This window comes from Mastomys coucha, unplaced genomic scaffold, assembly GCF_008632895.1.
Source record: "Mastomys coucha isolate ucsf_1 unplaced genomic scaffold, UCSF_Mcou_1 pScaffold5, whole genome shotgun sequence".
NCBI classification, from domain to species: Eukaryota; Metazoa; Chordata; class Mammalia; order Rodentia; family Muridae; genus Mastomys; species Mastomys coucha.
In genome coordinates, this window is record NW_022196911.1 from 11,848,783 (window position 1) to 11,859,417 (window position 10,635).

The window sequence follows — 10,635 nt, forward strand, 5'->3', positions numbered from 1 at the left end:
ATGTTTAGCATTTTGATTATTATGTGTTTTTCTCTGGTTCAATCTACTCAGTATTTTGCATGTTTCTTGCACCTTAACAGACACCTCCTTTGTTAGAGTAAGGAAATTTCTCTCTGTTATTTTTTTTGAAGATATTTTCTGTTACTTGGGTTTTTGTTTCTTCTGTTTCCTCTTATACAGTGTACTGTTTTTGACTTTCCAGATAGAGAATACTTCTAAACCCCTGAAAGTTATGGCCATTGGGAGTCTGTGTAAAACTTGTTTGTAGATACCAGGAGTTGACGTGCTGGAATAGGAATGAGCCAGAAGCATGGAAGGCCCGATAGGATAGGGAGCACAAGAGAGTGGAAAGTTGGGCCTGCCATGAGGATCTGTGGTGGCTACAGGGAATGGATGAGAAAGGAAGACAGATCCCTGACAGCAGTCTGCTACAGGACTGGGGATGAGACTGAGGAACTGGGATTAGAAGATGAGAAGGAGAGTAAAGATTGCCTATCATATTCATTATTTGGCATAAACAGTGGGTTCCCAGGGAGAGACTGTCATTGCTTCTGTTAGCAAGGCTGCCCTCCAAACATTAACGAGCTGCCTCAGCCTCCAGGTTACTGAGATTACAAGCTTGTACAATCACATCCAGCTATAAGAATCTCCAAAACTCACAAATATTAGTACAGTAATCACCATAAAAATATAAACAAAGCCACAACTGTGTATTGAGACAGAGGACATCCCAATGTGAGGGGAACGCAAGCCGCTGACCTCCCATCAGGATGATGGGATTAGTGTAGGGTTTCCTGTGACTGGAAAGACAGGGGAAAAGTAACTTCAATGCTCTCTTGGTCCTTGAATTGATAAATTTTGTGTAATAATTGCTATGTGAACACTGCTACTACTATTTGTTTTTCAAAGTTTGGAGTTAAGGATGCTCCAGTCAGACTTAGCTATAGCTACATGACTCATTGTCAATGTTGATTTCTACAAGAAAAAAGAAACCTTCCATCTGGTAATAAAATAATGAAGGGAAAAGGATAATCTAGGAAGTATTGGACATATGTCTTAGTTAGGGTTACTGCTGTGATAAAACACTATGGCAAAAAGCATCTTGGGAAGGAGATAATTTATTTTGCTAAACCTCCATATTACTGTTCATCATAGAAAGAAATCAAGGCAGGAGCTCAAGCAGGAACTTCAAAGCAAGAACATGATACAGAGGCCATAGAGGAGTGCTGCTCACCAGATTGCTTGTCCTTATTTACTTGCTCAGCCTGTATTCTTATAGAACTCCTTACCACCAATTCAAGGATGGCATCACCTATAATTGTCTGGGCCTTCCCCTATCAATCACCAGTTAAGAAGATGGGCTACAGCCAGATCTGATGGAGACATTTTCTCAGTTGAGGTCTCCTCCTCTCAGATGACTCTAGCTTGTGTCAACACAATATACTTACATAACATTGATGTCAATTATAAACACCACTAGTAAACAAAGGGAGAGGGAGTGAATAAAGTGTATTTTGGTAAAATCTACCTTTTATGTTGTGGCATTACACCTAGTAATTAAACCTGGGATTGGATGGAAGACAAGATTTCCAGTGTGGTTATGAAGGAAGCCATCAAGGCAAACCCACCAGAAGCAAAGATGAGACCAGATGGGGAGTGCCTCGGTGGCTAGGGAGAGTGACATGGTTGCTTACTCCCTGTGAGGAACTTGAACTTGTCAGAGATTTAAAAATAAAATTTTAAATTGCGTTAAAATATCTAGAGGCATGCAATTTCATGCACAAAATAATGTAGTCATTATTTTGATGTCAAAATAGCAGGGCAGTCATAACTTAACATCTCCATGCCTCTTCTATAACAACTATACAAATAGCAATACATGTATAACACAAATTAAGGCAGGAACTCCAGCAGGAACTCAAGTCACTGGCGTTCTCATGCCTGGCTTCTAGGTGTGGAAAGTGTGTCAAATGCTCTCAGAAATGTCAACAACTGAGAATGATAAATTACACCTGGTGTTGTATCCATTTTTAGGATTGTATGCCTAGGAGGAATAAACACATGTATGAGAATGGCCAAACAGTTTAGTTCGTAGAATGGAAACCCACAAATATCTCTCCATGGGAAAGCTATAAACACACTGTAGTGGGTTCCTCTTCAACAAAAAAATGCAAGAGCCATGAACTGTATAGAAGAGTGCATACCCCAAACCAGTGGTGATGGACAGTGCCAGGGACTTTCTAAATCAGTGGTGACTTCTATATATTGGTGTGGGTGCTGGGAATGTGGGTATGCCATAGCCAACATTAAGAGCCAAATACCAGTTTTATACATTTGACTTCATGTGTATCTTGATGAATAAGACAGTAAAAACAGAAAAAAATATTAGACAAGTAGACAGAACCCTGGAGAACTTTCTGCTGTGTGTACTGTGTGTGGTGTAGGATTGTATCTGCAGAGAAGTCATAAACATATATATATATATATATATATATATATATATATATATATATATATATATATATGTATGTATGTATGCAGAGGCCAGAGGAGGATGTGGGTCTGCTGCTATCTCATTCTTCACCTCACTCCCTTAATATCGAGTCTCTCATTAAACACAGAGAAAGGCAGCAAATCTCAGCAATCCTATCCCTACCCTACCCAATTCTGGAGTTGCAGGTACATGTGCAACCATGCCTGGCTGTTTTAAATGGGTGCTGATCGTCTCCAATAATTTCTTCAATAAATTATTATCATACTTAACACAAATGATAACTTCTAGACTCCAAGACAAAACAAGAGTATCTGAAATCATTAGTGTCATATCCATATTCTCATAGTGCCAATTTGATCCCTGGTGAAATGGAGGACATGTTCATACCATTGTCCAGTCAGGGAATGATAGTTTGCTTTCTTCCTCCTACTTCTTTTCCTCCTCCTTTTCCTTCTCCTCCTCCTCTTCTTCTTTATTTTCTTCATCTTCCCTGTCTTTCTTCTTCTTCTTCTTCTTCTTCTTCTTCTTCTTCTTCTTCTTCTTCTTCTTCTTCTTCTTCTTCTTCTTCTTCTTCTTCTTCTTCTTTTCTTCTTCTTCTTCTTCTTCTTCTTCTTCTTCTTCTTCTTCTTCTTCTTCTTCTTCTTCTTCTTCTTCTTCTCCTCCTCCTCCTCCTCCTCCTCCTCCTTCTTCTTCTTCTTCCTCTTTTTCTTTTTCTTCATCATCTTCTACTCATATTTCCTCACATCCATTTTTTAAAAAAGGCTGACTTTGTGCCAAAAATTACTTCTGTATTAAAATTTAGAAGAGAGGAGATTCATCAGGATCCATCCTGCTTATTAGAAAATTAAAACCATTTCCTAAATCCCTTCAACAGACAAAATATTCCAAAGTCTAGGTATCTGAACAATTAGGCTTGGATAATGGAAGATAACAAAGTACTTGGGCTGAGAATGACAGAGTAAAGACTGCCAGACAGTTATAGCAAAAGACACTTTTCATTTTCACTCCTGTCTCTTCTGCCAAGAGATTTATCTCCACTCATATTATTCAGATCCACAGATGAGAGTGGCCATGCCATGAGCTTCATCCTCAGAGTCCTCACAAGAAACTGAGGCCATCACTCAAAGCCTTCCTCCTAGCCCCATCCCAGATGTCTGGGAATACTATTGTCATCTCACTGTTCCCTGGAGGTTAGGTTAGTATGCTACAAGCAGAGTAAGGAATCATTAGTGTCATGTCCCTGTTAAGGAATGGGAATCTTGTTCTTGGTTTTGTAATCTGTCCCAGCATTCCTGGTGGCTTTGTTTCTGAGGTCCCACTATACCTGAGCAGGTGTCTCCAAAGGAAGCTGACACAGAACTCTGGTCAGATGTCATCACGGTATTCTTCATCACAGAGATGTTATGAGGAAAATATTTAATTTTTTCCTTGGAATATAAAAATGTAATCTGCTGCCTGACACCCTAGCATCATGGTCCTTCTGTTCTAGAAAGTTGCCTCCAAGTAATGCAGTGTCTCACATCAGTTGAAAAATTAGTTCTGACGTCCTATTTTCCACATTGGAAATGGTGAGACAGAAGAGAAAATTAACCATGAATATATAGAGGAGGAACAATAAATGAGGGTTCTTCTAGAGCAGAAAGTGGAGCAAAGGCCTCAGCTCATTTCTCTGTGACCCTGGGTCCAGAGTCCAGCATACTCATGGCTGAGCCCTCTGTGTGGTGTGGATTTCAGTTCTGTATTTCACTTTGTTTCGTCCTCCTCTTCTTCCTTCACCAAGGATCTTCATGCAGTCCAGACTGACCTCAAGCTCATTATGGAATTTCTGACCTTCCTGCCTATCTGTCTCTCGAGTGTTGGGATTACTCGTTTCACATGTGCTGGGCAAAGCCTTTACCAATGATTGACAACACCAGCGGGGCTGTTAGGGAGCTGTACCACAGCTGCAGTGTAAGTTGGCACCAAAACCTTCTGGTGTATCCCACAAAGATTATGAGCTAGGTGAGACTTGAAGTATTCGATTGTGAGGTCAGGAGTCAACACCAAGCCAGTGCCATGTAACTTTTCTGTACCCAGTTCACTGTAACTGTAAAGTTCCAGGGTCAGTCTTTTGCCAAGGCACACTTTAGATATGGCTAGATAGAGAGCTGGAAAATATGGTCCAACCTTGTGTGTGTATCAATTCACTTTTCATGGTGACTACAACTTGGAACAGATTCCTATAGATACTGAAGGTGCCCATGAGGAGGTTAACTCTGTTTCCCAAGGATAGGTGTCAGAGTATAACAGTTCTCTGGAGGTGGGCTTGGAAAACCTAACTCAACTGCACTCTGCTTTCATGTCCTATCTTGTAATATGCTAAGTTCTGTATCTAGAAGGCTGCTAGTCTGAGGGCAGCAGAGTGGGAAACAGAGGAAAACCTACAGTTTTCCTGTTACACATTCACTATAAATAAAACCCAGCAACTTTTCCCAAAAGATTCCCAAACCATCAAAGACCCAACTTTTTATATTGTCAATCTGGACAAATGAGAACATAGATGGTGCCCAAAAGAGACTGCAGATGCCCATTACTTACCTCTTAGCAATGCTCCAGAAAGCAACCCTTGTGGCCTCCAGAAACATAACAGTAGATTTCAAGTTAATAATACAACTGCTGGTGTAAGGATTCTCAGCATTTGCAGAATATACTTTGTGACATTAGAAGTAGAAAATCACTCTGCCTGCTGAATCACTAATGGCTCTTGGTTCCTAAATTCCAAATGCAAATGTCATGCCTGTATTCCAATTGTGAAGCTAATTAGAAGCTGTAGAGTTCTGGTGTTCAGTACCTGAAGGTTCAGAGGACTAAATCCCAGCCACAGAAGCTGGTGCAATATCACTGTTAAAAGAAAAAGAAAAGATCTTTTATAAATATTAAAGAAAATGCTTCAAGGCAATGTAAACTAGATAACATGGAAAATGGAAAAGCAGTGTTTAGACAATGACTCTGTACCTGTTTAAGCAGAAAATATATCTATATCTATTATATTTGTTTATTGTGAAGGGCAACATGCATGTTCTGTGACACATCTGTGGTGGTCAGATAACACCTTTTAAGTAGCCAACTCTCTCTACCTTGTGAGTCCAAGGGTCATCCATCTTGGTAGTATGAGCCTTTACTGGACCACCTCTTGGTCCTCAGATATATTTATTAGATAACTATTTCTCAGAGATGTATCTAGGGCCTGGAGAAAAAGCTCAGTCATTAAGGGCATTGAATGACCTTCCAGAGGACCCAGATTCCATTCCTGGCATCTACGTAGTAGCTCACAATCTTCTATTGAACCTGTTCAAGTTGATCCCAATACCCTCCTATGGCTTTTATATGCACTTCTTGTACAGAGTACACAAACATATGCAGGCAAAACACTCAAATGTATAAAAAAATTTTGAAAATTAAAAAGATGGTTCTATACATCTTATATATGCACACATATAATATTCCCTGTGTTGCTGTCTTTGGCTTGTCACATAGAGAAATCCCACCATTTTAATTTTCTTACATTTGAAGTAAATGATGAAGCACTAAATAACAATCAACATTTCTGAAGCTGATTTGTCTAGCAATAAAACATTACAAATATAAATCTCGTGTCTCTGTAATGAAGGATGGTTCTATACCATTCCATACTTTTGCCATTCAACATACAACTGAAAACAGCTGGCAGTGGCATGCAAGACAACTTAGTTATGACAGAATATAAAAGAGGAAAGCTACACTATCTTGTGTTAATGAGTAATCATGATATTAATCCCTAGAATGGCTACCTAATAAATAATTATTTTTATGAACTATTTTTAAAGGTTTGAAAAGATTATCAGTCAGTTAATACCACACAGCAAATACATTGTTATTCTAGATATTCAGAATAATTGCTTAAGCATAGTACATGTGACACATGAGAAAATACAAATGAAATACGGTGTTGTGAATATATAGTATTTAAGCACTTACATCCATATTTACAAGGAATTGCAGATTTGAGATAAATTCTATTAAATGGTGCATTATGCAACTGTTGGTTTGAAGGGAAATTTGCATGTGTACCCACACAGCCATGTATGAAGAGCACCAGTGTAAATGCTGGGGTGGTTGGAAGAGTACCAAGAGCTTTGGTTTTTTTTACTTTCTAAAATTATTCCACATACTGTAGTGTTCATTTTTATTTTACAAGCCTCTTCGGAGGTGAGTGGGACTACAACCCAGAAAAACTGGCAACCAATAGGATAAAAACAATTATTTCTACGAAGCAATTTCATGACATACTGTGAAACTGATAAATATTAAACATTTGACCAGTGCCTTTGCTACTGTAGAATTAATTGTAGCATGTGAATAAGAAGGATTATTATATGTTTCCAACTGAAAGTAACACATTTAGAGAAATCCCAATTAGTAGATACATTCCTGGAAATAATTCACAAATTTTAATCAAAAATTTTAATACATGCACAGTTTCTTCCCTACTTGCTGATTTGCAGACATTTATCCAGAGCAAAAAATAGGCTATATGCATCATGATGCTGGATATAAAGATGCTTATAGTAGGAAAAACATAAATAACAAATTATATTTCTATAATATTTTCAAAGTAGGCTTATATTAATTTTTAAAATTCAACCTCTTGTTGCTGATTGAAAACTATCATTTTCACTTACACTGGATGATGTTTTAATCCATTACAAAGTTTTGTGACTATTAAGAGGTGAAGAAAATTCCACTTAACTGGAATGTTCCATAAAATTATATTTTGATTTGAAACTAAGGTTTTAGTACCTTTCTCCATTGCTTGTCTTTTAAAATGGGCATACAATTAAGTATAGGTGCTAAATCCAAACATAAAGTGGCTGGTTACATCCTAACATCTGTTCCTTTGGAGGAAGTACATGGGTGGTGCACCAAACATGGCTGAGATCCCAGGGTGAACCTTCCCCTCTTTTCCTGCTAAGTAGACACAGTACCATCCTTCTCTCCCCATATATTAGGGCGGCTCTCAGATCTCCTCAGAGAAGCTTCCTTGTGCAGTGGACAGTGGCCAACACAGAAATTCAAAACTGGTTCAAGTACAAGTATCAGTGGATGGTTCAGCAACAAAGAGAAGCTCTAGCGCAACCCCTTCCCCAAGCTTCAGGACCATCATGGAAGAGGGGTTCAAAAGATGATAAGAACCAGAGGTCAGAGGTCTATATGACTGGAACAAAACACTATCTTCTGGACACGACAGGATCGTGGCAGTCATGAACTCACATGTGCTTATGCTCACAAGACCAAACTGGTAAAGATGAAGGGCAGAGACCCTTGTGAACCCCTAGCCCTGACAGTGGTATTATGGACAGCTGATGGCTTCCGGGAAGAAAGGGTTATTTTTCTTTGAAATTGTAGCCCCTGGTAGGTTGACCACACTGCCGTGGGTGGCCCAATGCCCAGAAATGAATGGATGGCACAAATCTGAGTTAATAAATTGTTAAATTCAAGAAACAAAGGTAATACAAATTAAGGCATTATCTAGAGGTAGATCTTGAAAGAGCAAGGGTTGCAGCAAGGGTTGAATATGATTAAAATATATTGTATGAAATTCTAAAAGAGTTAATGAAAATATTTCTATTACCACAAAAATGAATATAGGAAGCAATATTCTCCAGTTACAGCAGCCTCATTTCTTTCCCTGTATACTAGCTTGCCTTTCATGGCTGGCTCTCCAGACAGTGACTTTATAGTAGAATGTAATCAAACCAACTCAACTTTTCTGTCTCAGAATTTTGACCCTCTCTGCACTGCAGATATACTACATTGCTTCTAATCAATGGAAATGTTAAAGACATTTATATTTTAATCATGTGTGCGATAAACAGAAATATGTAATAATGTAAAACTGAGATCTCAGCATCTAAAGTAACAAGCTGTGATGGATCCTTGCCTGAGAAGAAAGGGACAGTCAGAGGATGTGTAGTGTTTAACACAGCAGCTCCATGTCAACCTTTGTCTTTGCCAAACACAGTTAATTATCCCTGAAGGGCTACAACCCAATGTGACCTCTCCCTTCCAGGAACATTGGAGCCCCAAGGAGGTACAGTCATCGGAAAGAAGACTGGCGCCTTCAGCAGATCCTGCATAATAATACATTGACACTAAACTGTTTTCCAAAAGCAAAATCTAGTCTAGAAAATAGCCTAGAAAATGAAAGCTCTTATTTATCACAAGCTTCAGCATTTGTGTGTGTGTATACATATATATTTATGTATATATATATGTATATATATATACTTGCACACATATGCACTAAAGATTATATGAATTACAGTTTTCATGAAAAGGAACACATATGATTTTCTGGGAGCACTATCTCTGGGTCATGTAACTGTATTCCACTTAAGCTGGGACAGAGGCTACTTTGTGCCCTGTTTGCTGGTGAAACTTCATCATGCATTAGTTAGAAAGCAAAGGCATGTATTTCCTTAGGAATTTGAGAAGTCTATTACACCTTCCTTCAGTTTAGAGAAATATCATGGTGAAATGTTCAAACAGACTTTGTGCCAACACTGTGTCATTGTTTTATTCTAATGCAAATGAGTCCTCTAGGCCCTAACAACCTCTCCTTCTCAAATGGCCCACATCTCTCTCCACCCATGTGACAAAGATGAATCGCAAAGCACCATGTGGCATTTGGTAGGAAGTCGGACTCCTACCCAAGCCTCAGTTCAGTCTTGATCACCTAGCCATCGCTGCTGTGCGGAATCTCTCCCGATTTACTGTGTCACTGATATAGTGTTTGCAGCCTGAGTGATTGCTGCAGAGTCACATAGGGAACACAGAATGTGCAACTATATCCTCCATTAGCTTTTGAAGTGAGCTCCTCCTGTTGGCTCCCACAGCATGAGAAGAAGCCTCTGTCACTAGGCCTTCTTCCCTGAAGCTTGAGTTTGGGTGTCAGGTCTTGGACTATAGCCTTGAAAGGCGATGTGTTGCTTGTGCTTTTGAGCTGAGGCTGTTGGCTACCACAACAAACCAATGCATTTTTCAACTGTTCTCAAATCCTCCAGTTGTCCACAGAAGACTCCATCTTCATAGTGGAGATTGGGAAGGATCAACATCTTAGGCCATTTTGCCCATTCTACTTTGAACCTTCCAGTGTTCCTAATGTCCTTAGAAAATAAGCCTCGTCCCTGCCCAGGCTAGTTACTTTCTGTGGTATGGTTCCTGTGGACATGGTCAGCCTTCCCAGAGCTCTTTCCTGTTACTTACCTGTTATGTAGGCCTCTCATCTCTCCAATGCCTGTTTTTCCTTCTCTGTGTTCTCTTCCCACACTGCTTTCTTGGCTGAAAATAGTTGTTGGTTTTCACTCCTCACTCTCCAAGTGATACCTGTCACATTGAGCAACCCAGTTGATCTCAGTCTCTACTCTTACCATGTTCACACATTGTATATGTGTATGTGTATATGATGTATATATGTATGTATATATCCATAAACACACATATATACATATAAGTACATACATAAATACATACACATATATGCATATGTGTATGTGTGTGTGTGTGTGTGTGTGTGTGTGTGTGTGTATAATTTGCAGGGCTGTAACTCCCCTTTACATTTCATTCTTGTTTATTACTTTCTGTAACTGACTTCTGTCTATTGCCACCCCAAGCAAGAGCAAGAAGATTAAGCCTTTCTTTGGCTCTGTTCAGCATTACAGCCATAGTAACAGGATCCAGAACAGTGTGGATAGCAGAAAAGATACTCCATAAGATCGGCAGAAATAAATATTGTCAGTGTGTATTCTGCTAATTCTCCAATATGGAAGGCTCCCCTGGAAGACTCAAACAAAAGAAAACTGCTAAAATACTACTGCTGGCCAACCACCCTCATATTTACTAACTTAGGCTGTGAAGTCAAATGAAGCTGCCTCATGCCTGCTGTGTGTCTTGCCATCTGTCCCTTTTCTCTTAGAGAGGCCAGGAATGTTGGCCTCCCATTTCTGCAGGACACACCATGACACTTTGCCTTTCTTAAACCTGGACCCCTCCTACTTCAGGCTTGCCCAAGAGGACAATGGGCATAACCACTCATTCTGCTGCACACCTCACACCTCAACAGA